The sequence below is a fragment of the Pelodiscus sinensis genome, chromosome 1 (assembly GCF_049634645.1).
Source record: "Pelodiscus sinensis isolate JC-2024 chromosome 1, ASM4963464v1, whole genome shotgun sequence".
In the NCBI taxonomy this organism is placed as follows: domain Eukaryota; kingdom Metazoa; phylum Chordata; order Testudines; family Trionychidae; genus Pelodiscus; species Pelodiscus sinensis.
Window position 1 is genome coordinate 243307371 of NC_134711.1, and position 27568 is coordinate 243334938.

Consider the following 27568-nt stretch of genomic DNA (forward strand, 5'->3'; position numbering starts at 1 on the left):
GGTGCCCCCCTCTTCCCCACTCTTCATACCATCTCCACAGAGCAGAGAGGGGACACAACAGGACATGGGATGGAGTTTGCGGGCTGCTTTTGGGAGTGATGCAGGGCCAGAGCCGGGGTGAGCCTGCCTTAGCCCCACTGCACCACCACCCAGGAGCCACCGAGTGATACAGGGCCCAGTCGGAGCCCGCATCCTGAAACCCTATCCCAGGCATGAACCCCCTCCTGACCCAGCCCCGAGCACCCCTGCATCCAAACACCCTCCCAGAGCCTTCTCCTAGAACCCCCTCCAACATCCCAACTGCCTGTCCCAAGCTCAGCTCAGAGCCTCTCTCATACTCCAGATCTCTTAATCCAAGACCAGAGTCTGCACCCCAACCCTCAGCCCTAGCCTGGTGAAAGTGAGGGAGGATGGGGGAGACCTCAGAGAAGGGGAACAAATAGGGCAGGGCAAGGATATTTGGGTGTGAGATAGATCTTCAATTGCACTTAAATTCAAAAAGTTATCTTGTACTTAAAAAGGTTGGAGATCATTGCCCTAGCTCATTCCTGATAGGTGTCTGTCTAACCTTCTCTTAAATATATCCAGTGACGGAGATTCCGCAACCTCCCTAGGCAATTTATTCCAGTGTTTAACCTCCCTCACAGGTAGGAAGTTTTTCCTAATATCCAACCTAAACCTCCCTTGCTTCTCGTCCTAGCCTCAGAGGCCAAGGAGAACAATTTAAGCCCATTTATTCTCGTCCTATCCTCAGAGGCCAAGGAGAACAATTTTTCTTCCTCCTCCTTATGACACTCTTTTAGATACTTGAAAGCTACTCTCATGTCCCTTTTCAGTCTTCTCTTTTCCAAGCTAAACAAAGCCAGTTCCTTCAGCCTTCACTCATAGCTTATGTTCGCTAGATCTTTCATCATTTGTGTTGTTCTTCTAAGGACTTGCTCCAGTTTCTTCACATCTTTCCTGAAATGTGGTGCCTAGAAATGGACACGATACTCCATTTGGGGCCTAATGTGGATGGCTCATTCCCTATCTAATTTCCAACTATCACAGTTACACCGCAGGGTCCCAGACAGTCCCCTTCACTATTTCAGTCTATCTTGCTGCTCAACGAAATGTGATTTAGTGATAGTGGGTTATATACATAAAAAAATCACAAAATGTTCAGGTTGCTTTCAATCCCCACTCACTTGCCACAAGTCATCTTGTACCTTAGATCTCTCACCAAAGAAAATGCTTAAGCTAATCTTGTAATACAGTAATTAAAAATGTATTAATTAGGAAACAGAAGTGAGAGAATTACAAGGTTAAAGCAGGCAAACATATATATGGAAATGAGTTGAAGTTAATGTTTTTAAAAGGTGACAGAGTTGTGGTAATCTGTTAGCTCTGGATGTCTTTTAGAGCTAACCCAGGTTGACCCTGGAAATCTCTGCTTCTTTTTCATAGTGCTGGCTCTGTGACAGTCCAAACAGCAAAACAGATGAACATTTTCTCGTCAGTTCTTTTTATTTCTTTCTGCCAGAGTTTAAGCTGATGGGATGAGCCTTTTTGCATGTAACTTCTTCACAGTGTGAGGGGAAAATTAACAAAGACTTTCTGTTGTGATGCTTCATGGTAGTCCATTTACTTTTGATAGTCCTTCTTGATGAGTAGGAGGCTATCCCTCCTGACTGGGTTCACAGTTTCAGAGCAAATATTTTTCTAAGTGAGCTTAATGCATGCAGCAACTTGCAAGCATATTATAAAGTCTAAACACTGTAGTGTGGACACACTATTTCAAAATAGTTATTTCAGGAGTTATTGTTTTGAAATAAATTATTTTGAAATAATGTCCTACTATAGACATGCCAATTGAGATTAATGACTGGTTTGTAGTGCTGTGGCTAGTCATTATTTTTCACCAGTTTTTGGCACTCCATAAAAGCTCTAGAATTTTTTTTATCTTGAAATTTTAGATTTAACAAAACGTTTTTCCAAGCTTACCAGAAAAATATGTTCTCTTAATTGAAATATCCCCCTTTCTTTCAATGAAATATTTTAATTAAATGTATGAGCAAATGAAAGTCTGTGGCGTTAAAAAAAAATAAATCCTTATAGTTTGATAGGAATTCTTTAACTGATTTTAAGAAAGCTGAACAAAGTCCCATATTCCTGTTTTGCCAAAAAGAAATTCAACTATCAGCTCAAAGGTTTTGAATTAGGTTGTAAATCTGGAATCCATGATTTTCTTAAAGGAATTTTGTATTTGTAAAAAGGAGTTCCCCCATCCCTCGCACTTTGTCCAAGTTTCAAAACAATGGTAGAGCCATCTGAGGATCTTAAAAATCTTATCTGAAAGCATAGCACCCAGTTGCAGTATCAGCAACATGCTTTGTATCATCAATTGCTTATAAGGTATCCTTTCTTGTTGGCATTGAAATGATGTAGAATATAGGAATTACACCTTTTCTGATTATTATCTATACCCCTTCACCAGAGGATAAGTGTTTTTCAGAACTGTCAATATGATAGTATACTGCTGCAAAATCCATTTATTATATTATTATATAATATATATGCACACTATATTATTCTGATTATAGTCTATAAATGTTGTGCAAATTCTGTTTCAATCAAAAGTTTATATTAAAAAAACCCTTTCCAGATACCTTGTATTTGTATATTATGCAAGATGACTTTAAAGGATTTTTATTGCATGGAAACTTTGCATTTCAAAGTGCAAAAGGCTTACAAACAGGATGTGTACTTTACATTTTTGTGTTGGGTCAAAATCGCTAATGTAACAGCCAGTTTCACTGGTAAAATATTTTCTATTATGTATATGCCAAGCTACAGAAATACAAAGGCAAAGCCTGTATACATTTCTTAAACACATTTTCAATACTGACTACAAATCATGGCATTCTTTTATGTGGGCTTATTCTTAATTTTTAGTAAAAATAACACGTTTTATGTGTCTATTTTTTTTAAGTGGATATATTCTGAAATACATCATTTTAAACTGAGGCTCACAATTTTTAAGGAAAACTCTCCTGCAATGTTGGCAGAACTTCCAAATAAATATAAAGAATTATTAGAGTTTACAATGGGAAATTCAGTAGTAAAGGTAAAGCAGACTACTCCAGGTACATGATTTTGAGACACTGCTGTGCCACTTTTCCTAAGATTGTTTAAATGATATTAAGCCTGATTGGCTTTCCTCTGAGAGAACCTGAAGGAGTTGGCTAAAGAAGAGAAAGCAGACACAAATTTGCTTCCCCATGCAGAGTTTTCTTCAAAATTTGGATCATCTACAGAGAAGCCCTGTGTCTCCACACCTGCTCCAAGTCTCTCTAGCACCCCATCCCCTCTCATTAACACCTCATGCTACCTGGCACTATGACAATCCTGAGAACCTTCCTTAAAATTGGCCTCTAGCTAGCTATATTACATATCCAAGGGAATCTATTTGGAAATGATTTAAATGTTGGAGTTGGGGGAGGGTATGGATGATGTTCATCATCTCCAATTCTTCTGTAACCTATCCATTCTTCTTCTGCCTTCCCAGTGACTGTTCTTTTCCCTGGCCTCATGGGGAACCTTCTGTGGGAAGGACAGGAAAGAGGAACAATGTTGGGTGATAGATGTTCTTTCCCACCTCTTTCCATAAAGGAGCAGGAGATCTGCATGAGTTAGACACTCTGATCAGGTCCATTGTTAGTTAAATAGAATTTAAATTGCATTCTTGTAACCATCAAGAGAGTTCATTGCATCAAGTTATTATTTTAATCAGACTGCTAGTTCCTGTAGTTTCTTGGCAACAGCACAAAAATAGCTTTCCCTTGTGAATAAAGACCAATCGGCACTAACAAATTAGAAATATGCTAAAGACAAAATAATCAGATTTGGGGGTGAGAGGGAAGGCAGAACTTCAGCCTTTCTATTTTGGCATAGGCAGCTGTTTTATCAGCCTGAGCAGCTGGTGAAGGATTCTAAGAGTATTGGGGGAAATCAGAAGAGAAAGAGTTGTCAAGGCATAGTCTACCCTAACTTTCCCATCAGCCCCACATCCCCTCAGTACTGGTGGTATGTCTGAGGGAAAGAGGATGTATCAAGAATGCTTCTGTGCTGCGGTGATATGCCCAAATGGTCAAGTAAGGCTGAAGGCATCAAACTGTGAGAACACCTCTGAGGCATAGCCATGCCCCAGACACACACACATGCATAGAGGAAATATGAAGGCTCCACTGTCCATTAGAATGTTGCTGTTTGCTCCCCCAACATAACTACAGTAGTGTACTCCATGGGCTAATGTAGAGGGCTTGAGAGGGTTATGGTTCAGCATACTCTGTGTATATCATTACTAGGAAAAAAGATATGCTCTTACATCAGGTTAGCTAACATGGGGTAAATAACATGAGGTAAAAACCTAGTGAAGAAATGGTAGTTTGTAGCTTTGCCATGTGGTAGCAGGTCAAAACAAAGACCCAGGTGGATTTTAGGGTTTATCTTGACCTGTTAATTCATGTTAAAGCTACAATTACATTGATTTTATTAGGCTATTATTTCATGTAACTTACTCTATATTAGCCAACATAAGGTAAAGATATAGACCAGTGGTTCCCAACCTTTTTGAGCATATGGACCTATTTCAATCTACTAAAATTTCACTGACCTCTCAAATGATCCATTTTTACTAGCCTAACTAAACCCTTCTCACCATTCTAATAGCTTTTGAATGGTTAGAGCAGGGTGACATATTCAAAAAAAGGGAACAAAGTGATCAAAAGTGACTGACGCATTTATGACTCCAGAGTAGTCATAGCTTGTCAGCTTCAGCATGGGCTGAGGGACATGCAGACCGTAGGGAACGTACCTTCTTAGGTCCTATTAGCTGCTGTTCACCCACACTGATCCCTCAGTTCTTGTCTCCTCCATCCCCTGCCCATCCACAGAGCGACGGGGCTCTCGTGGCCAAAGGGAACTCTGGAACTGCCAGCTTCTCAAGGTTGGAATTTTGCAAGGGTAGGGGGTCGGCGGTTATGCACTCCAGGTTGTGGCTTCCTTTTGATCCCATTTTGTGCATGCCTCTCACACACCAGCCACGTGCGAGAGGCATGCGCAGCATGCACACGCTTTCCCCACGCTCCTTTAGCTTCCAGAGAATGGGATCAAAAGCAAGCCTCATCCTGGCATGCACAGCTGCTGACCCCCCCATCCCTTCCCGCACTCCAGGAAATGGGGGGGGGGGGGAAAGGGGGGAAAAGAAAAAGGAAAGAAAAGTAAGGATCGGGCCTACCATGGTGGGCCCGATCCTTACTTTTAAAAACTTTCAGTGGACCTCCTACAGTGCCCGCACAGACCCCCAGGGGTTCATGGACCACATGTTGGGAACCACTGATATAACCTATGTTGTCCAGTGTGTAGGAGGTGGTCCATAACCCTATCATCTTTCATCATCATTTGGGATAAGATTTAGTCCCCACTATGAACACTTTTAAGAATTCTTGTTTTCAAGGAAAAATACTCCTTACTGAACCACCATTGCTTCAGGTGACTGAAGGAATTGTGGCATTTATGAAAAATCAGTGACAGGCATTCAACCATAGTGATTGGTTTTCCTTGGCTATATTTTCAAGGCTACTTTGACAGTGATAAGGGCCTTAGTGTTACCTCTTAAAAATAAAGTTGATATTCTACTTAAATGTTGCATAAGCCCTAGTAGAGCCTGCAGAATTAGATGGCAGACAAAGAGCATAAATACATTTTATTTGGTTTATTCACTTTTTGGTTCTAATTTTAACTCTGCTTTCTAAAGAATTTGCATGTCTGAGACTGGCAATCACATCATTTTGAGTATGGAAAAGTCTTTCTTGAGAGGTTAGAGAAGCTCCACAAACTTGAGTCATTAAAAGTCAGCATGGATATACTGTAGAGAACTATCCTGCATTTGGGATGTACAAAAATTATCCAACAGATCTGTTCCATTTCCAATTTCCATAATTCCATGATTTCCCTTTCTCATTTTCCCGAGAGCTGTGTCTACACTGGCCCTTTTGCGCAAAAGTTTTGCACAAAAGGACTTTTGCCTGAACGGGAGCAGCATAATATTTCCGCAAGAACACTGACAATCTTACATGAGATCGTCAGTGCTTTTGCGGAAATTCAAGTAGCCAGTGTAGACAGCTGGCAAGTTTTTCCAGAAAAGCGGCTGATTTTCCAGAAAAACTGGCCGGTCTAGACACAGCCAAGTTGTAGACTAACCACAAAGACTTCTCTTAATTCGAACTAGGTAAACCTCATTCTACGAGGTTCAGATATCCCAGGAACTTTAGCAATGGGAACCAATATATAAGAACGTGGATAGACAACATGAACAAATAAATATAAAATATAAAATAGTTTAACATGCATATTTTTTTGTTTATTTGTTTGTTTATGAGGAAATCTGGTTGAGGTAATTAATGAAATGAAGGTGCTCACTTATGACAAATTTCATTATATATGTATTTAAAAGTACTTTTCTTGATTGTCTAAATGTAATTCCATAACCTGCTGACTTTACTTTTTTCTCTCTGTTTGAAACTCAGAGACTTAAATATCATATTGCTCATAAGTATCATTATCATACAATTTCTTTTTATCTTCATTCTCTCTTTTTTTCTATTGAAAATACTGCTAAGGGGATCTGTGTCCTAAAATGGGTGTAAAAACATTTGTTTCTTAACTGAAATTGTTCATGAATAATTTATATACATTAAATCATTCTCCAGGAAAAAAATGTTTCTATATGGTTTTTGAGAGTTTTAGGCTTTTCTTTCATATAAATGACCATTCTGAAAGCAAACACCACCAACATTTCACATACACTGTTACTCCTTGCAGGAAACATGCAGCTCACAATTGAGTGACATCTAAAAAGTGGTCAAGTTGTAATTTATGTGCATTCCTGTATAAACTGTCATAAAATTCCCTAAGCTTATCAGTTCTGACTTCAGTTTTAAAAAATTAAGAAAAAGGCATCAATGAGCTTTGAGAGAAATCATGACCATGGGTCCATTCCTACACCTATTGAAGTCAACAGTAAAATTCCCAATTACTCCAGTGGGATAGGATTGGGCCTGTTGTCTCCAAAAAAGTTACCACACCACATTTTAATATGCTATTACTCTAGTACATACACATATGCATTTTTCTTTCTCTTCCTTTTTTCCTAGTTCTAGTGTTTGATAATGCAACCAGAAGTTAATGATTCCCCACATACAGTGTAATGGATCATTATTTAACATTTTGATAGCATGTGTTATAACTGGGCACAACATGGCATGCTAAACTAGGAGTCACAACATTTGTTTCAATCCTGAGATGATTTATCCAAGTGCTTACATTTATGGACAAGTCTCATTGATGTCACAGCGTGTTCAGTTAAGCACTGATATGTCTTTGCAGGATTTTGGCTTAAGCTGTAAGTTTTCTTGCTTCTGGAGGCTTAAATAGACTCAGTGATAAATGCAGTGTACAAGGATTTGGTCAAACATCACTTAGCTTTAATATTAATCATAGGGCTATATATATATATTTATGGCTAGGGATTATTCTGGGGAAGTTCTATGACCTATATTATATAGGAAGTCAGATCAGATTACCAAAATGGCCCTTCTGGCCTTGGAATCTATGAATCCTTGTGTATTACCCAGAATATGCAACTCCCTGTTATTTGAACAATATTTGATGATTAAAGAGCTCTCTGGGGTACACATATCTTTTATATCTTTCAGTATTTTAAAAACACGTCATCCTGTGGCACCTTATGTCTACACTACAGAGTTTTGTTGGAAAAACAGACGTTTTTCCGACTAAACTTGAGGAATGTCCACATTGCAAAAAAATTGAAAGAACAGAGCGATTTTTCCAGCTTTGGCAATCCTCATTCTGTAAGGAAGAAGCCTTTTTGTGAAAGAGCTCTTTCACAAAAAGGCATGTGTGGATGGAGAAGAGAGAGTTTTTTTGGAAGAAGAGGAAAGAGGAAAAAGCACAGATGCCCTGGTGGCCATTCCGTCCATAGCAATCACAGCTTACATGCGAGAGAGAGTCTATTCAGTCTGGATGCTCTCTTGTGAAAAAGCAAATTGGTTTTTTTGATGCACTTTTGCAGTGTGGACGCTCTCTTTCGGAAGACGTTTTTTCAGAAGATCTCTTCCAAAAAAAGTTTCTTCCAAAAGAAGCCTGTAGATGTAAGTTGGGCTGTGTCTACACTACAATTCTCTGTCGTCAGAGAGATGTAGATTAGGCACGTCGAAATTGCTAATGAAGCAGGGATTTAAATATCCTGTGCTTCATTAGCATAAACATGGCCACTGCTTTTTTTCGAAACTGAGCTTTTTCAACCCCCGCCCTGCCCTGGCAGTCCAGACATGGATCTGTCAAAAATAAACCCTTTTTCGACCAATCCTGTATTCCTCAAAAACTGAGGTTTACAGGATCTGTCGAAAAAGGGTTTATTTTCGACAGATCCGCATCTAGACTGCTGGGTTTTTTTCCGAAAAAGCTCTGTTTTGGAAAAAAGCGGTGACCATATTTATGCTAATGAAGCACAGGACATTTAAATCCCTGCTTCATTAGCAATTTCGATGTGCCTAATCTACATCTCTCTGTTGACAGAGAGGTGTAGTCTAGACACAGCCTTAGAGACTAACAAAAATGGAACCAGGGGATTTTGTGGGTAAAACACACTGCATCCGTTTTACCTGTGATTATATATATTTTTATTAGTCTCTAAGGTGCCCCAGAACCACTCATTATCTTTAAAGTTACAGACTAAGACGGCTACCCCTCTGAGTTTTTTGAAATATTTTTTATTGTTTTCTCTATTTCATTCCTCAATTTATTCCAGGGCTCATCTTAGGTCATATTAGGTCATCCCAAATATGAATATTACAAAGAGCATACAAGCTCTGCTTCTATTAATGATCCCTGAGAACTGGGACCACTGTGATAACAAGTCTCAGAGGGGTAGCTGTGTTAGTCCGTTACTGAAAAAAACTTAAAAACAACAAATAGTTCTGCAGCAGTTTTTTATTAGAGACTAATAAAAAATGTAGATGGTATCATGAACATTAGTGGGCACAACCCACTTCTTCAGGAGAGGTGGGTTGTGCCCACAAAAGCTTGTGATAATAAGGGTTGTGTACCTTCAGGGTAGCATTCTCCCATTATGAAAATGTAATGGGAGGGTATGTCTACACTACAGAGTTAGTTCGAACTAACGGACGTTAGTTGGAACTAACTTTCATAGGCGCTACACTAGCGCTCCGCTAGTTCGAACTTAATTCGAACTAGCGGAGCGCTTAGTTCGAACTAGGTAATCCTCATTCTATGAGGACTAAGCCTAGTTTGAACTAGCTAGTTCGAATTAAGGGGTGTGTAGCCCCTTAATTCGAACTAGTGGGAGGCTAGCCCTCCCCGGGTTTCCCTGGTGGCCACTCTGGACAACACCAGGGAAACTCTATTGCTCCCCTCACAGCCCCGGACCCCTTAAAGGGGCACGGGCTGGCTACGGTGCCCGTGCCAGGTGCAATCCTGCCAGCACCCAGCCAGCAGACCCTGCACCTGGCACGGCTCGAGCCAGCCACCCGATGCCCCCCAGCCCTCCCCCTCTTCCCAGGACCAGGCTGGCGGCTCCTGGGAGCTTGCCCGGGACCGCAAGAGGAGGGCACCCACCTGGGCTAGTGCAGACATCGTGGACCTTGTCCACGATCTCCGCACTAGGCACAGGAAAGTGGCCGGCTAGGGCAGGAGAGCTGCCAGCCTAGCCACCCAGGAGCAGGTGTGCAAGAGAATCAAGGGGGTCCACTGAGACCCCCGACCCTGAGCCCTGAGATTACAATGGCCGTCCTGGGTCAGACCAAAGGTCCATCTAGCCCAGTAGCCTGTCTGCCGACAGCGGCCAACCCTAGAGACCCTGGAGGGGATGGACTGAAGACAATGACCAAGCCATTTGTCTCGTGCCATACCTCTCCAGCCTTCCACAAACCTTGGGCAGGGACACCACTCCTACCCCCTGGCTAATACCACTCCATGGACCCAACCGCCATGACTTGATCTCACTTCCCTTTAAACTCTGTTCCAGTTTTAGCCTTCACAGCCTCCTGCAGCAAGGAGTTCCACAGGTTGACTCTTTGCTTTGTGAAGAACAACTTTCTGTTACTAGTTTGAAGCCTGCTACCCATTCCTTTCCTTTGGTGTCCTCTAGTCCTTCTTTATGGGAGCTAATGAAGAACTTTTCTGTATGAACCCTCTCTACCCCACTCTATCCTGTCCCCCCTCCGTCTCCTCTTTTCTAAGCTGAAAAGTCCCAGTCTCTTTAGCCTCTCTTCATATGGGACCTGTTCCCAACCCCTGATCATTGTAGTTGCCCTCCCCTCTCCCAGACTCTCTCTTCCCCTCTCCCACCTCTTTTTCCCAGTCTCCCCCAGTTTTGTTCAATAAAGACAGATTCCATTTTTGAATACAATTGTCCTTTATTTTGTACATCAAGAAAAGGCTAGGGAAGGGTAAGTGGAAGGAGGTGAGGGAGGAATGGGGTACGAGCCCCCGATGGGGAGGACTGGGCTGGCTTTGTGGGCTTCTGGGGGTGGAAGCTCTCCTGCAGCCCCCCAATTGCCCCGTCTCCCCAGATGGCAGCCTGCGGCAAGTGTAGCCGGTCTGATGGCCGAGTGCTGTGCTGTGCCCAGTGTGGGTACTCCAGTCACTCCAAGCCAGGACTGGTTTGCAAGCGGGGCACCCCTGAGAACTGTCTGTCTGGGGTGGGGGTCGGGTCCCTTTAAGCACAGCCCTCAGCTAGCCTGACACAGCATCTCCACGCTCTAAGTCCTCCTCTGATGCCCTGCCGGCACTGCTTCCGGCCATCCTTAAGCCCGGTTCAGGGTCTACTTAATGTGGACTTGCAAAATGCTAATTCGAACTAGTTTTTAGTTCTAGACGCATTAGTTCGAATTAGCTTAGTTCGAATTAACTAATTCGAACTAAGTTAGTTCGAATTAGCGCTGTAGTGTAGACATACCCATATATACCTATGTGCGCACACAGATAGTGAGGCTTATTTTCTTACACATTTAATTTGCAAAAATACCTTGTCTAAAGCATGGGCTGAGTGACTGGTGGCTTAAGGAAATGACATCCTTAAATTTAAACCACTCTTTCATCGGGAACAGGTAACGTATCCTTACAGTTATTCAGAGGTAGAGTTGTTCAGAATATTTTTGTCAAAATAGTTTCCTGTTAGAATTCACAGATTCATCAAAATGCAAACATTCAGTGAAGATGGTTTGATTTCAACAGAATTCTTTCAGAACCAGGCAGGTTTCCAACATAAGTTGTGTGGTCATTTTTGTTATCAGAAGGGGTCACCTTGCAAATAAGCTGATCTAAGTTATCAAATCTGGCAGGCTGCCATGTTCCTGATAGAGAGCAGAGATCTAGTGCCTCAGGGGCTCCATACAGGGAACAGGGAGCAACAGCAGCAGTCCAAGTCAGGAGCCTGAGTGGCAGCCCAGCTTGGAGTGGAGAATGCACATCTGGGGAGGCGGGAGACAGCTTTCTTGTGAATTTTATTACTCCAGCAAGTGTGAAATTGACAGAATTATTGCCAACAGCCTATGTAAAGAATGCAGTGGCTATCTAAACCCTGTATCACCCTAACTCTACATTAATATAAGCCCTAAGTCTTTTGTGGAGGTGAAGTTATGATGAAGTTGTACTAGGATACTTACATTGTTGGAAGCAAGGCTGCAGTGTAGAAGCTGACATAGTTAGGTCAACCTAAACTGTCTTATATTGACCTAACTCTGGGTGTGTCTAGACTACAAGGTTTTTTCGAAAAAAACCTCATCTGCGTCTAGACTGTTGCCACATTCTTTCAAAATAAAATTAACAGAATGTGGCAGTTTTGTTGACCTCAGAAAACCTCATTTTACGAGGAATAACGCCTTTTTTTGAAAGTGCTCTTTTGAAAAAAGGTGTTCTTGAATGCAAACAATGCTTTTTTTTTTAAAGGGAGCATCCTGACTGCCTGGGTGCTCTCTTTTGAAAAAGCGGCTCTTTTTTTGAAAATATTGGTTGCTATCTAGACAATCTCTTTTGAAAGAAGCTTTTTCTAAAGATTCTTTCAAAAAAGCCTCTTTCGAAAGAGGCTTGTAGCATAGATGTAGCCTGAGACATAGAAACATGCCTTAGTGAAAGGGATAGTGTTTCTTAGACAGGCGCAGGCAGTGACTTATGGAAGTATCCTGATCTTTGAGTCTATAAGATGTGCAAGAGTGGGAAGGTGGCATGTACTCACCTGTGCTGTAGTTACATGAGCTCTTGGTCAAAGGTTTAGGCATTGATCTTCAAGTGTTTATTCATCTTCAGGTTTTCACAGAGCTGGACGTTTAATCTGAATGTATAAGTAAAATTTGTTGCTATTTCTGCTATGGTTTTTCTTGTGTAAATACTTTTGCTCAGACTTTCCCTCCTGCTTTCTTGTTTATGAAATATTCTTTTGTTGACCCAGAGTAAAATAAACAGCTCCTTTTCCTCACCCCATTTTAGACATATATTAGTACATGCTTAAACTCAAAGAAATAATGGATTTATAAATTTGTGTTCTAATGGTGCTCTAAAACCATTATTTGTCCCTTGTATATCTTGCATATTAACACTCATAGTGCTATTCAGCTATGTAAGTAACATACCAGAGCAAAGTTTGAGATTTGAGGCCTGTTCTCAGGCTCTATCAGAGAGGAGCCACAAGGGCCATTTGGCCCAGGCTTCAGGAGACCAAGGAGGCCTCACATTTTGATGTTTTTCTAAGTTATTTCCATTTATTATACACCTTGCTGTTAGAGACAACAAAAGAAGCTATATATTGCAAAAATTGATTTGAATCATTGTGGTAGCTCGGGCTTTTGCCAATTTTTCAGTCACATCCGAGTTCTCATCTGCATGACTGGAGACTGGAGTAGCTTCTGTGATTAGTGATTCTATGTTATCAAATGCTGTTGATGGTCTTTGCATTGTTTAGAGGTTTTGAAAGTCATAATTAATTCTGTTACTGTAAAGTGATTTGCTTCGCCTGAGGGTGAGTTTAACCTTTACATTAGATTTCATATTCTTGGGTTTTTTTTGTGTGTCTTCATATACAATAACCATATCAGGCTCAGCTGTAAGCTACCTCTTCATCTTTTAAAAACCTTTAAAGGCTTTTATCTGATAATAAACGTTTAATTCTAGTTATCTAATAAACTTTATATCTAAACTGGCAATTGCCCCGTCTTCATATTCATAATAATGCACCAGTTATTAGAGGAATTTAGTAACTGGAACATGTTAGCAGATGAAATGTAAAGACTTTGAAATAAGGCAAATAAGGGCCACAGTAAATAACACACCCAAACCATTATTATGTAATTTATTGTGTGTTACAGTGTTTTAAAAGAATGCATTTATAAAAATGAAGCAATGATTTAAAAGTGGTGCAAATAAAAGAATGCAAAAGCAACAGAGTGAAGCAGCAGTTAAGTATTTAAAGCCAATAACATCATTTCTCATGGAAAAGACTCCTCAGCCATTAGATTGTGACCATACTGACAGCGAAACTTCAGGTTCTGATAATGAAAACTTTGTCCCCACAAATGACATGTCAGTGTCACTGCCTCAAAATGAGGAGGTCATTAATCAAGACATGGAAATTACAACAGTAGAGATAGATGCAGGATCTACATTCAAATTAGAGACAGTGCAGGCAGAAAATGAGGACCTTGGAGATGTTGCACAGAAAGACCAAGAACTTACGACTAGCACAGGACACAGTGTAATAACAGTGGCATCAGAACCTGATATTGGACTTCTTGATAAGAACAATTTTGCTTAAATGCAGTCATTTCTCAAAGTCAGTTGTTTTCATATTCCAAGTAATATACCGAAAGATGCTGAAAATCATGCTTTTCCCACTCGTCTGCTGACAAAAACTCTTCCAAATGGAAAGCTCTGTACAAGAGACTGGCTCTGCTGGAGCATGGAAAAACAGGCTTTGTACTGTGTACCCTGTTTCATTTTTAATAATAAATGAATAATAATAATAATACTTCAAATGCATCAGTACTGTCTGATCCATTTGGTTGGAGCATCAGTAAAGACTGGAGGAAAGACTGAATACCTGCACATGAAAATTCAGTGTGGCATAAAGATAACTATGTTACATGGAAATCAGCTAGTAGAGCAGCACTAGCTGAGAGTTCAACTGAAAATTTACTCCTGAGTGAAAGAAACACAGAAATTAATAACTGGAAAAAATTCCTTTAGCATATATTGAATGCTATTCTTTTTATTTCTGAATGGGAATTGGCTTTGATAGTTTCAGTCAACATATTGGTAACCCTACATAAGAAAACTTTCCTAGTATACTTGATCTTCTTAGCAAGTATGAGCCACTTTTATCAAGCCATGTTAAGCATGTTTGTGAATCACAAGAGTCTACCAGAATACAAAACGAGTTTATTGAGCTTCGTGGGACATTTGTGCAAATAACAATTCTTATAAAGATATGACACGTAAAGTACTTTTCAAATATTATTAATGCAACTCCAGTCTGTTCTCATAAAGAACAGACAACATGGTTATTCAATATGTTAAAATTGCAGGAAGTTCAAAGGTTTCAATTGAAGAACGATGAATTTTGTTCGATAATTTCATGAAAAAAATGGAAAAGAAATCACTGCTCATGTATTAGAATTTCCAGAAGGCTTAAAATTAAATGTTCAAGTCTGCATTGGACAAACCTATAAGTATGTATCCAATGTGGCTGGGAAGTATAACAGAGTACAAGCAGTTCTTCTTTAGCAAATGCAAACTGCATTTTCTCTAGTTACGGCAACCACGCACTAAATCTTGTCAGCGTTGATTGCGGTGAATCATGCAAGGAAGCAATCACACACTTTGGAACAATCCAGCAATTGTATAACCTCTTCAGCAGCAGTCCTCCAAAGTGGGAAATTCTGAAGAAGCATCTGCCTGTTTTTCTTCCCAGCATGTCAACAGTGAGATGGTAAGCAGAAATTGATGGTGTTAAACCAATTGCACAGCATTTGGACTCTGTGAGAAAGGCATTAAGTGAGCTTGAATCTCTTACATCCAAATTTGAATGCATACATCCAAATTTGAATGCATTTTAATGTCATCCATGTGGATGAAGCTGCTAAAAATGATCCACAAAACTAATCTTGTAATTGAAGCACGCAATGCTTCCTTAGATGTTAAGAGGGATAACATTGGCTGACTTCTTAAAGATATTCAAAAGATTTGCAATCAATCAGAAAGGGATACAATCCTTTTTAAGTTCAAATCAGTAGCACAGGTTATTGACATGTCATCTGAGTTTTCCACTAATCACAGTCAAACATCTCTATCAGATGCAGAAAGGCACTATCGAGTCAATTTTTTTTGTTATTCCATCAAATCTGGTCTTACATGTTGATTTGAGTCACGGTGACAAATTTGTACCCTTTTTGGATTCCTTGGGAGTTCAGATAACTAAGGGTATGTCTACACTACAAAGTTAATTTGAACTAACAGATGTTAGTTCGAATTAAATTTGATAGGCGCTACACATGCAAACCGCTAGTTCAAACTTAATTCGAACTAGCGGAGCTCTTAGTTCGAACTAGGTAAACCTCATTCTACAAGGACTAAGCCTAGTTCGAACTTACTAGTTCGAATTAAGGGGTGTGTAGCCCCTTAATTCGAACTAGTGGGAGGCTAGCCCTCCCCAGCTTTCCCTGGTGGCCACTCTGGCCAACACCAGGGAAACTCTATTGCCCCCCTCCCGGCCCTGGCCCCTTTAAAGGGGCACGGGCTGGCTACGATGCCCGTGCCAGGTGAAAGCCTGCCAGAACCCAGCTAGCAGACCCTGCACCTGGCACGGCTCGAACCAGCCACCCGATGCCCCCCAGCCCTCCCCCTCTTCCCAGGACCAGGCTGGCGGCTCCCGGGAGCTTGCCCGAGACCACAAGAGGTGGGCACCCACCTGGTCTAGTGCGGACATCGTGGACCTCGTCCCCGACCTCCGCACTAGGCACAGGAAAGTGGCCGTCTAGGCAGGAGAGCTGCCAGCCTGGCCACCCAGGAGCAGGTGTGCATGAAAATCAAGGGGGTCCACTGAGACCCCCGACCCTGAGCCCTGAGCTTACAATGGCCGTACTGGGTCAGACCAAAGGTCCATCTAGCCCAGTAGCCGGTCTGCCGACAGTGGCCAACCCTAGGGACCCTGGAGGGGATGGACCGAAGACAGTGACCAAGCCATTTGTCTCGTGCCATCCCTCTCCAGGCTTCCACAAACTTTGGGCAGGGACACCACTCCTACCCCCTGGCTAATAGCACTCTATGGACCCAACCTCCATGACTTGATCTCACTTCTCTTTAAACTCTGTTCTAGTTCTAGCCTTCACAGCCTCCTGCAGCAAGAAGTTCCACAGGTTGACTCTTTGCTTTGTGAGGAACAACTTTATGTTACTAGTTTGAAGCCTGCTACCCATTCCTTTCCTTTGGTGTCCTCTAGTCTTTCTATTATGGGAACTAATGAAGAACTTTTCTTGATGCACCCTCTCCACCCCACTTATGCTTTTATAGACCTCTATCATATCCCCCCTCAGTGTCCTCTTTTCTAAACTGAAAAGTCCCAGTCTCTTTAGCCTTTCTTCATATTGGACCTCTTCCAAACCTCTGATCATTTTAGTTGCCCTCCCCTCTCCCACCCTCTCTCTTCCACTCTCCCACCTCCTTTTTCCAGTCTCCCCGAGTTTTGTTCAATAAAGAGAGATTCTGTTTTTGAACACGTGTCCTTTATTTTGTACATCAGGAAGGGGGGCTAGGGAGGAGTAAGTGGAAGGAGGTGAGGGAGGAATGGGGTACGAGCCCCCGATGGGGAGGACTGGGCTGGCTCTGTGGGCTTCTGGGGGTGGAATCTCTTCTGCAGCCTCCCAATTGCCCCCTCTCCCCAGATGGCAGCCTGCGGCAAGTGCAGCCGGTCTGATGGCCGAGTGGTGTGATGTGCCCAGTGTGGGCACTCAGGGCACTCCAAGACAGGACTGCTTTGCAAGTGGAGCACCCCTGAGAACTGTCTGTCCGGGGTGGGGGTCGGGTTCCTTTAAGCACAGCTCTCGGCTAGCCTGAGGCAGCAGCTCCACGCTCATCCTCATCTGATGCCCTGCCGGCACTGCTTCCGGCCATGCTTAACCCCGGTTCAGGGTCCACTGAATGTGGACATGCTAGTTCGAATTAGCAAAATGCTAATTCAAACTAGTTTTTTAGTCTGGATGCGTTAGTTCAAATTAGCTTCGTTCGAATTAACTAATTCGAACTAAGTTAGTTCGAATTAGCGCTGTAGTGTAGACATACCCTAAGTGATGAAGACCTATATTCAGTGGCTGAACAGTTTCAACAAAGACAACTAAATTTCAAGAGATCTCTGAGTCAAGATCGTCTTCCTGAAAAGTATACATTCCACCAACTTTAAATTGGACTGCTAGCGAAAAGAACTGCTTCAAGAAATATTCTATCTTGGTTTGTTGATTGTATCTACTAATATCACAATTGCATTACATATTTTTGTCAGTCTCCCTGTGTCAGTGGCTTTAGGTGAATGCACATTCAACATGTTAAAACAAGCAGAGAAATATCGTTCTACAACGGGACAAGAGCATTTGTATGGGCTCGCAATGCTTAACACTAACAGAGATGTTGCACATAAATTAGATTTTTCTTCAATTATAAACATGTTTGCACATAACAAAGCCAGAAAAGCATTCCTAATATGAAGAGTTTTGCTTGCAGTAATAACTCACAATTAAAGTTATGTTTTTAATATATATGCTATTGGTATAATGACTTATTTGTTAATAAATAAATGTCACAAGTGTTGATTTTCATATATTCTTTTGGTTTTAGCATGTCCCTGTGGTTGAGAAGTAGGATACGTTGGGGGCCTGGAGCCAGGGCTGGGCTGGGGCCTCTAAACTCAAAGAGTGTGTCTGCGTCTGTCAGAATAAGCTATGCAATTTATGCTAAGCAAATTATTCCCACTCTAGGTCAAAAGAGCTTATTTTGAAATTTGGAACTGTGTATACAAATTTCAAAATAAGGCACTATTCCAACAAATCCCTTAACCTTTGTGGAGCAACGTTTACAGGGATTCTGGAATAGTGCTCCTGCTATTTCGGGAAATAGCGGGAACATTTAAAGACGTGGCATTGCTATTTCAGGATATTTCCTGTATCCCAAAATAGCGCCACAGTCTAGATCTACCCAAAGTGGCCTGGGACTTTGTCATTCTCTGAGAAGGCCTGACTATTCCAGCTGGTGGTACATACCAGCAAACCCACAGCCAGCAATGTGATCAAAAGCAGAAGTTGGCCACAGATGCTGTCTCTTTTGAAATGTCATAGAAATACCATTTCATGGGCTTTTCGTGACAGGAATTACAAAGGAGTGGCACAGAGTATGGTCTAGGAGCCAGAACACATGATCTGTATGACCATGTATGCATGTCCCCAGATCTGTCCATACTCTCTACACTCTGCCCCCTATACATATTATTTCTACTTTTAACTAAGTATATTTTTTTAAATAGAATAATTATATCCTTATAAGACAAGGCTCAGAATATAGGTGTGTTAACTCTGCTTTTGTAATGGATTCTGGCCACCTATCACCAGCAGAGAATTCTCTAGCATAGATGAACTCCCTGATGTTTCATCTGAGCTGGATCCATGCCTTATACCTCTGCCTTCTTAGGGTATTACAAAGCAATCTGCCACTGGGACAGGTTTGCTGAGGTAAAGATTAAAGGATCCTATCATAGTGATGGATTTAAGAACTGCTCTGAAGTAATTATGAACATCATTGGAACCTGAATATCCCTCTTCTCTCCTGTGCCAAGTGGATCTTTGTGCTGTTCTGATGCTGACCTCATCACTGTGGTCTGGAAAAGAAGAGCACCTGCTGGTATGTGTGCCTTGTTGCGGGGTACTGAAAAATCTGCGAGAGATCATTATGATTTGATACATCTTTTGTATCAGGGGAATATAAATAATGTACACAGATTTAACTACTGTACTTTTTGAAAAGAAAAGAAAAGAAAAGAAAAGAAAAGAAAAGAAAAGAAAAGACCCCAATGAAAAAACAGACATAAAATAACAGGCAGTGCATTTTTTTCTGACAATTTTATAAATTAGAATTTGTTCTATGTATAGTGTGCAGCCTAATTACTTAATTGCCCAAGAGATGTTCTAGCCTCTTGGGTAAATTATGTAGGTTTTTTTCTCCTATTATTATTTACCAGAGAGACCATAGAGGCTCTGAACCTTGCAGTCTCTTAGGTAATTTTTTACATAATTATGTACTTAGTCATGAAGCCAGGCTATTACATAAATAGTACTGTTCTTATAGTCTTCCTGTAATAATATATTTACCTAAGAGATCAGAAGCACTCCAAAAGCATGCGAGGAAAGGAACTCTTCTGATCTCTGTATGCGCAAGTGTTTTTATCTCTATATATTTATATAATTTAGGGCCCAATCTTGCAAATCTATTTTTTTAAATCATGAGAACTGTCAGATAAAGGTATATCGTTATGTGCCTCAGATATGATCATTATAACACTGTATCTGTAAGCCATGTTGTAGGTTCCCCTCTATACTCATATATAGTATTACTTGGTAAATTAAAATAAGCTTTCTACTTGCTTATGAAAGAGTAGGTGGTAATTCTCTGGAGGAGTGAGGAGGAAGAACACCCCTATGGTATATCAGGACAGATAAACAATGGTTGGGTAATGGCAGAGATAATCCATACAAGCCAATAGTGATGCAAGGGATCAGAGTTAGTGTGTGCCTGGAATGTCCTGCTTTGATGCTGTGCATGTAGTTTATCCAATTTTCAAACACACTTATTTTTGCAAATGAAATCCTTTTAAAAATGTCAATTATCTGTTCTGATCCTGTATGCCCCTTTTTATGTATGTTTCTTTATGGGGCTTATCAAGTCAACATTTTTTCACATGAGTAAACCCAGCAGAATCAGATTCTAAGTACAGAACAAGTTTGATATTTTTAAGTTAAACTCTTCAGATGGAGTTTTCTTAATTTTTTTGAAAGAGTCATCTCGGGGCTGAGAAATTTCAGACCAAATCCTATTTTTCCACCTAAAAAACTGCATAAATTAGAAGTTTATGTGGAACGAATTAGTCTCCTCAATCTTAATTATCGTGCCAATAGATCAATGTCGTAACAGCGAGTTATAAGATAACTGACTCCCAGAGAAGGACAGTAAAGTAACCTTCTAGGGATAGAGCTGCATTATGAAAAGAGGATATTAAATGTCCAAACAAACAAAACAGATTGTTGAGTATCCTAACATGACAGAAACTAATAATAAGGAAAATCACAGTTCAGACTGTCCTCTAACACAGACACAATAGGGCACAATGAGGAAATGATTAAGGAAACACCCTGTTGTGTCCAGATATTGGAAGTCTTCCTAACTAAAAATTTCTTTGTTTTTACTAGCTTAGGTTACAATTGGAACATTCTTTGAATCCCGCTTTTTGGCTAGTGGATTTCTCTTGTTTTGTTACACATTTCCAAACAAGCTAAAAAGAAAGGAAAGGCAAGGAGATTATATAAGCAGTACAATGGTCTAACACTATATAAGCAATATAAATTCTATGTTTATTTTATATCTATAGTAACTGGAATAAAAGCATAAGTATATTTAACAAGAATTATAATAACTTACAATGACATAGCACTTTCCATCCTAGAGTCACTTCAGATGTCCATTAATTTATTTAGTTTCACAACCTCCTTGGGAGGTAGACAAATATTGCTAGTCTCATTTTAGAGCTGGGAGGGATTAGGGCATAGATAGGTTAATTAGCATCCCTAAAGCTATTCAGGAAGTTTGTGGCAAAGTAAGGAATACAATATGGATTTTTAGTTTCCTGTCATTAATCTCAAAAACATTCTTCCCTATTATGGAAAGGAAAACTGATCTGGAGAAAAAAAGTTATTAAAATTTTTGTCCTAAATTGCAGCATTCCTACCATTAAAATCTTGAGGTATTAAAAAGTTAAATTAGCTTGATCAAAGTTCTGCAGATTTCTAATATCCTTTGTGTTGTATAACACGAGAAACAAAAAGAGCAATGTGTAAAGCTAGTGACACTGCATTTGCATCTTGGACAAAACAAGATTGTTAGAGTTGTGTCTAAACTGTAAAATTCAAACTATGGATCCTATTCCAAATTTCAGGGGTTTAATTCTTGTATTTAGGCCTCTATTTAGTGTAAATATTGGAAATCATGCAACTTTCACTCAATTTCTGTATTATTTCCAAAGGAAGAGGTTTGTATATGTTCAGATAAACAAGAAGGCATTTAGAATCATAAAGGAATACAACTGACAAACATTTGTATCTATATACATTTCTAATTATGTTTTGGGAATTGGGATGATATTCCATCTGGTGGAGAGAGATTAAAGGGTGGGGAAGGGCTAAAGGCTGGGGAGAAAAAAGGGGCTAGTGGGAGGCATGGGGCACAGGAATTCCCAAATGTAATTAAATCTTGGAAATATAGATGCTGCAAAGGGAGACTCCACATCCCACCTCTCCCCTCTCCCCTACCGATCAGGGTGGAACTTAACTCAGTGCCACCATTTCCTTGTGATTGTGAAGAGAAAGTAATTGCACTGGCAATCATGAGTTTTAATTTGCAGTTATCTAAGGCCTTCACTGGTCCCTTGGGGTGCGTTATTTCAAAATAACAATGCGAGCGTTTACACAGCCATTCCGTTATTTTGAAATAATGGACGACTTATTCTGAAATCTGTAAACCTCATTCTATGAGGAATAATGCCTATTCTGAAATAGCTATTTCAAAATAAAGCCTGTATAGGTGCTCCACTGCTGCTATTTCGAAATAGCCCCTCACCAGGACCATTCTAAGTTATTCCTCTCCAGTGCCTACTAGGGCTCTAAATCAAGATACCATGTCTACATTAGGAAAGCCTGCCTCAGACTCATTTTGAGGCTTTCCTGCAGTGCAGATATGCTATTTAGAAATAAGCTATTTCAGAGTAACTATTTTGGACTAGCTTATTTCGAAATAAGCATGCAGTGTAAACGTATCCTAAAAGTTTTCACTTTGGGAAGTTTGCCCTTTATATTTGGGAGATGAAGGCAGATGCACGTGATCATTTTGTATCTGACTACTTCAATCTATATCATTCTCCTTTCCAGCTAATAAGTATTTTTAATTTCTGTGATATTCTTATAATCTTGTTTTCTGATTCCTAGAGGGGTAGCACAAGAATGCAACTTGTAATATGTCATTGGAATTCCCAAGGTTTCCACCTGCTAGTAGACAATGCAGAAGATATAAATTGAATCAACACATCCCCCAACAGCTTTTGCTAGCCAGCACTACCTAGTCTGTAGTCAGTCCTAACCCAGAATAGTTGTCCCCAGTACAGCCCATATCTGATATTAGAGTCTTCAAATTTAAATTATTTATTTCTTGTGATGAGGTGGCAAGATGCACATTATTGCTTAACCTGTGCTTATACTATTTTTTAGAATGCACTGTATATGTATAGTTGTAGAAAAAGTTGGTGCCTTGCTTTAGCCTAGTTCTGGGAAAGTAACATTCTTCTGCTGCTAAACAACAAAGGGGAGAAAATGTGTTCATTTACTGTAAGACATAAGTGCTGTTATTCACTAGAAAGACTGCAGTAAGACTTAACAAAACAGCAATTCAGCAAAGGATATAGAGACTTATTAGAAGATACAGTGAGAGCAGACAGCCACTCTTACTGCATTTACTAAAGTGCTTGCATTTCCTATTTTGAGGCTGGTGAAATAACAATAAATATCATGAAAAGAAAATGGCTATCCACAGCTATTTCATAAAGTATTTATTTTAAATCAGTGAGGATATTGCTGAGAACATAAAAAGCATACTCATTTTCTTTTAAGACTGCAGTTATCTATTCGTGTCCTTTTAAAGTGATTAGTTAAAAGTTAGAACTAAGTCATGGGCTTAGTTCATGTAACTTAAAAGGTTTTGTTTTTATTTGTCTTATAAGTTATCAGATGCAAGAAAACAAAAGTAGATTGTCATTATATTTTTAGAAGTTATTACCACTGAGGGTATGTCTAGACTTCAGGAAACTCATCCGCTTTTTTGGAACAGTTTCCAAAAAAGTGGGGGCATTCTTTTGGAAGCCGTCTATTCCTCATTTTATGAGGAATAAAGACTCTTTCGAAAGAGAAGGCTTTTCCTACATATGTCTACACTGCGATCTTTTTCCAGAAAAGATATGCAAATCAAGTGAATCGTAATTTGCATACCTTTTTCCAGGTTTTTTTTCGGAAGACACTTTTTCGACATTTGTCCAGTCTACACTGTATTCCGGAAAAACTCTGCAGTCTAGACATACCGTGAGATAGATTTCATCACAATGTTTTGATTAGCCAATAAATCAGACTAAGACGCATAAAAGAACTGCACTTAGTAACAAAGGCAAGGGAGTAAATTACAATAAATAGACATCACTTTTAATTTTTAATTTAATTTTGAGCTTTGCTTGAAACAGTAGATAAAGGCTCTGATGAAGCAAACAGCTTTACACATATTTAATTTTACACACATGACTAGTTCCACTGAAGTCAGGTTTATAAAGTTAATCATAGTCATAACTATTTGCAGGGTTGGACCGTGGTAAGCAAATGTATGTTACACAGAGAAATTCTTTGGATCATTTTTATAGTCTTTAACTCTGGCAGAATTCTAGCCGATATAAATGGGATTCCTGCCTATGTAAGAACAATGTAATATGGTGTTTACTTTCTTGGTAGGTCTCTCCAAGAAAAGAAACCAACTACAGCCTTTGGTCATTTATCAGTCTCTTAATGGTTGGTTGGAGGTTTGGATAAACAGAAAAGGGCTGTAAAAGTAGGTAAGTTGCAATTATAATGTTTGTTACAGAGCAGAATGCAATTATAATTATAAATGTAGCTTAATAGAATAGGAACATTTGGAAGGTTCACTGCAAATATTCTGTATCTTTGAAATTTATTGCCCTTTTACTGAAATTGTGGCTGTTGAACAATTATTTTGGGGCTTTAAATTGATATTATGACTTTTCTGCCTTGCAATTTACTTGATGATGAAAGGGAAAAGAAATCAGTTTGATTATTCCTGACACATGAAAATGTATTTCAGCTGTCTCTAGCACTTCTACAGTCCTACAGTACTCTAATTTGTTAAAAAAAATTAGCTGTATGTTTATAAATTGAATTTTTGCTGGCTACTTAGTAAATTGGGCTATGGTCATGATACATTTTTTAAAAAGAAAAATCAGTCATCACTTGAAAATCATCTGCTGATAAGATTTGTTTTATAAGAGCTGAATGTGTGTACAAATGTCAACAAGAACTCTGCAGCTAGACTGATAAAATGGAGCCATTAGAAACCATTGTGGTAAAGATCCATTTTAATACCACAAATCTTTTGACACAGCTCCATTTTAAAACTAAGGTGACATTTACCACTTTAATGTCTGCATGACATCTGCATCTGGCTTGACATTACTCATGCCATCGGAAAATTCACTTTTCAGTGTAAGATTTTTTCATCAAAATCTATTAACTCATTTTTAAAGTATTACCAATGGGGAATTATCCTTACCAGTGGCAAAGGTCACGCAATGCAGCTGGTCCTCACTGAGATGGACACAGCTTGGAGGAACATGAGTGCAGCTTGTTCCACATATTTGGGTGACACTGAGATATGTACTGAGAACCCTGCAGGTGGCATGAGATGTTAAAATGCTTTGCTTTAAAGCAGAAGATGAATTAGAAGCAGCTCAGAGAGTAACTTCCTACATTGGAAAACTGGACATTTTTAATCCCATATGTTTTATTATGGAAACAAATTCAGAAAGGAAACTTCAAGCCTATGAATCTATAACTAAAATGGAGAGAAAAACTATGCTCAAAGACAGATATTAGGCACTGAATAAGAGATAATGGGTTTGACTTGGGCCTTCTTTGAATGTTCACTTGGAAAAGTGTGCCAGTGTAACTCATGTTTTCACACATATTTGAATTAAAATGTGTCTTTTTATGGCTCTTTCAATCAGTTGACCTGAAGTAAGCATTTCTCTCCTAACATATGGGGTGTTTCTCTAGACCTGATCAGGTGTGCATACACACCAAAAGCAGGTGAGAGTGCAACAAAACAATGTATTATCCGGGAATCCTATAGCAACCATGGTTAGTGTTATTTAGGTGCTGACAGCACGCTGTAGTTAAGACTGAAATGAGATATGGACAAATAATCTACTACAAACATTATATTCAACAGCTATCACCATTGTTTCTCTTCGTGAATTATTGAGGAAATGGCTGAAAAATTGGAGAACCTGCAAACACATGTGAGTAATTTTACTGTTCTAAGTAACCCCACTGAAGTAAGTAGCAGCACGGCTTGCCAATGTAGTATGAGTTGCAAATTTTGCAATTAACTACACAGTTTGAAATTAATGTCCAAAATATAAAGTCTCCCTAAGCTTCTCAAACAAGGACTCTGCTATTATCTAATTCAATATTAATCCCATTTCCAAGAAAAACAGCCTAAGAGCATGTCTATAAGAGCGTTATTTCGAAATAACTCACGTTATTTCAAAATAACAACGTGAGTGTCTACACAGCAAGCCCATTATTCTGAAATAATTTCAAAATAACAGGCTTCTTATTCCAGAATAATAAACCCTCATTTGACAAGGAATAATGCCTGTTTCAAAATAGTTATTTTGAAATAGGGTATGTGTATATGTGGTTATTTCAAAATATTTTGAAATAGTGTGGAGTACGCAGACGCCGCCACTACTTGAGGGACGTTCCATTCGCTGAGGTCCAGGTGTGTAAGGAGGGAGCGGAACCTCCCTTTGAGATGCCCGAAGGCACTCTCCACCACAATGCGGGCCCTACTGAGCATGGCATTAAATTGTTCCTTGGTGGGGTCCAGGTGTCCAGTGTAGGGCTTCATAAGCCAGGGGAGCAGAGGGTGGCAAAGCCAGTGAAGATGGGGTCCATGTCGCCTAGGAGGATGAGCCTATGCAGCAGGATGGCGTTGATGGTCCTCCTCATCTGTAGAAGAAGACAGAGAATCACAGGGTTGCCAGGAGATGTGTGAATCCAGCCCTCCGTCCCCCACACACCAGACCCAACCCCTGGGAATCCAGGACTGGAAAACCTCCCAAGGAGGAAGATTCTACTGCCACCACTCCCGTCCCTAGGAAACCCCATTCCAGCAGTTTACCACCCTCTCAATAACATAGTAAGGGTATGTCTACACTACAAAGTTAATTTGAACTAATGGACGTTAGTTCGAATTAACTTTGATAGGCACTACACTAGCGCTCCGCTAGTTCGAACTTAATTCGAACTAGCGGAACGCTTACTTCGAACTAGGTAAACCTCATTCTACGAGGACTAAGCCTAGTTCAAACTTACTAGTTCGAATTAAGGGGTGTGTAGCCCCTTAATTCGAACTAGTGGGAGGCTAGCCCTCCCCAGCTTTCCCTGGTGGCCACTCTGGCAAACACCAGGGAAACTCTATTGCCCCCCTCCCGGCCCCGGACCCTTAAAGGGGCACGGGCTGGCTACGATGCCCGTGCCAGGTGCAAGCCTGCAGCACCCAGCTAGCAGACCCTGCACCTGGCACGGCTCGAGCCAGCCACCCGATGCCCCCCAGCCCTCCCCCTCTTCCCAGGACCAGGCTGGCGGCTCCCGGGAGCTTGCCCGGGACCGCAAGAGGCGGGCACCCGCCAGGTCTAGTGCGGACATCGTGGACCTCGTCCCCGACCTCTGCACTAGGCACAGGAAAGTGGCCGTCTAGGGCAGGAGAGCTGCCAGCTTGGCCACCCAGAAGCAGGTGTGCATGAAAATCAAGGTGGTCCACTGAGACCCCCGACCCTGAGCCCTGAGCTTACAATGGTCGTACTGAGTCAGTCCATCTAGCCCAGTAGCCTGTCTGCCGACAGTGGCCAACCCTAGGGACCCTGAAGGGGATGGACTGAAGACAGTGACCAAGCCATTTGTCTCATGCCATCCCTCTCCAGCCTTCCACAAACTTTGGGCAGGGACACCACTCCTACTCCCTGGCTAATAGCACTCCATGGACCCAACCTCCATGACTTGATCTCACTTCTCTTTAAACTCTGTTCTAGTTCTAGCCTTCACAGCCTCCTGCAGCAAGGAGTTCCACAGGTTGACTCTTTGCTTTGGGAAGAACAACTTTCTGTTACTAGTTTGAAGCCTGCTACCCATTCCTTTCCTTTGGTGTCCTCTAGTCCTTCTATTATGGGAACTAATGAAGAACTTTTCTTGATGCACCCTCTCCACCTCACTCATGCTTTTATAGACCTCTATCATATCCCCGCTCAGTCTCCTCTTTTCTAAACTGAAAAGTCCCAGTCTCTTTAGCCTCTCTT

At 40.6% G+C, this 27568-nt stretch overlaps 1 long non-coding RNA gene across 1 annotated transcript in view; it reads left to right on the top strand.

The window, feature by feature from the left end:
* The window catches only part of LOC112544556 (uncharacterized), a 109314-nt gene extending 83805 nt beyond the window's left edge, over window positions 1–25509 (top strand). The window contains exons 3-4 of the long non-coding RNA XR_003087892.2: window positions 23928–24028; window positions 25438–25509. This is a non-coding gene — a long non-coding RNA (uncharacterized LOC112544556). The remainder of the gene's footprint in view (window positions 1–23927; window positions 24029–25437) is intronic.
* Window positions 25510–27568: the final 2059 nt, after the last annotated feature.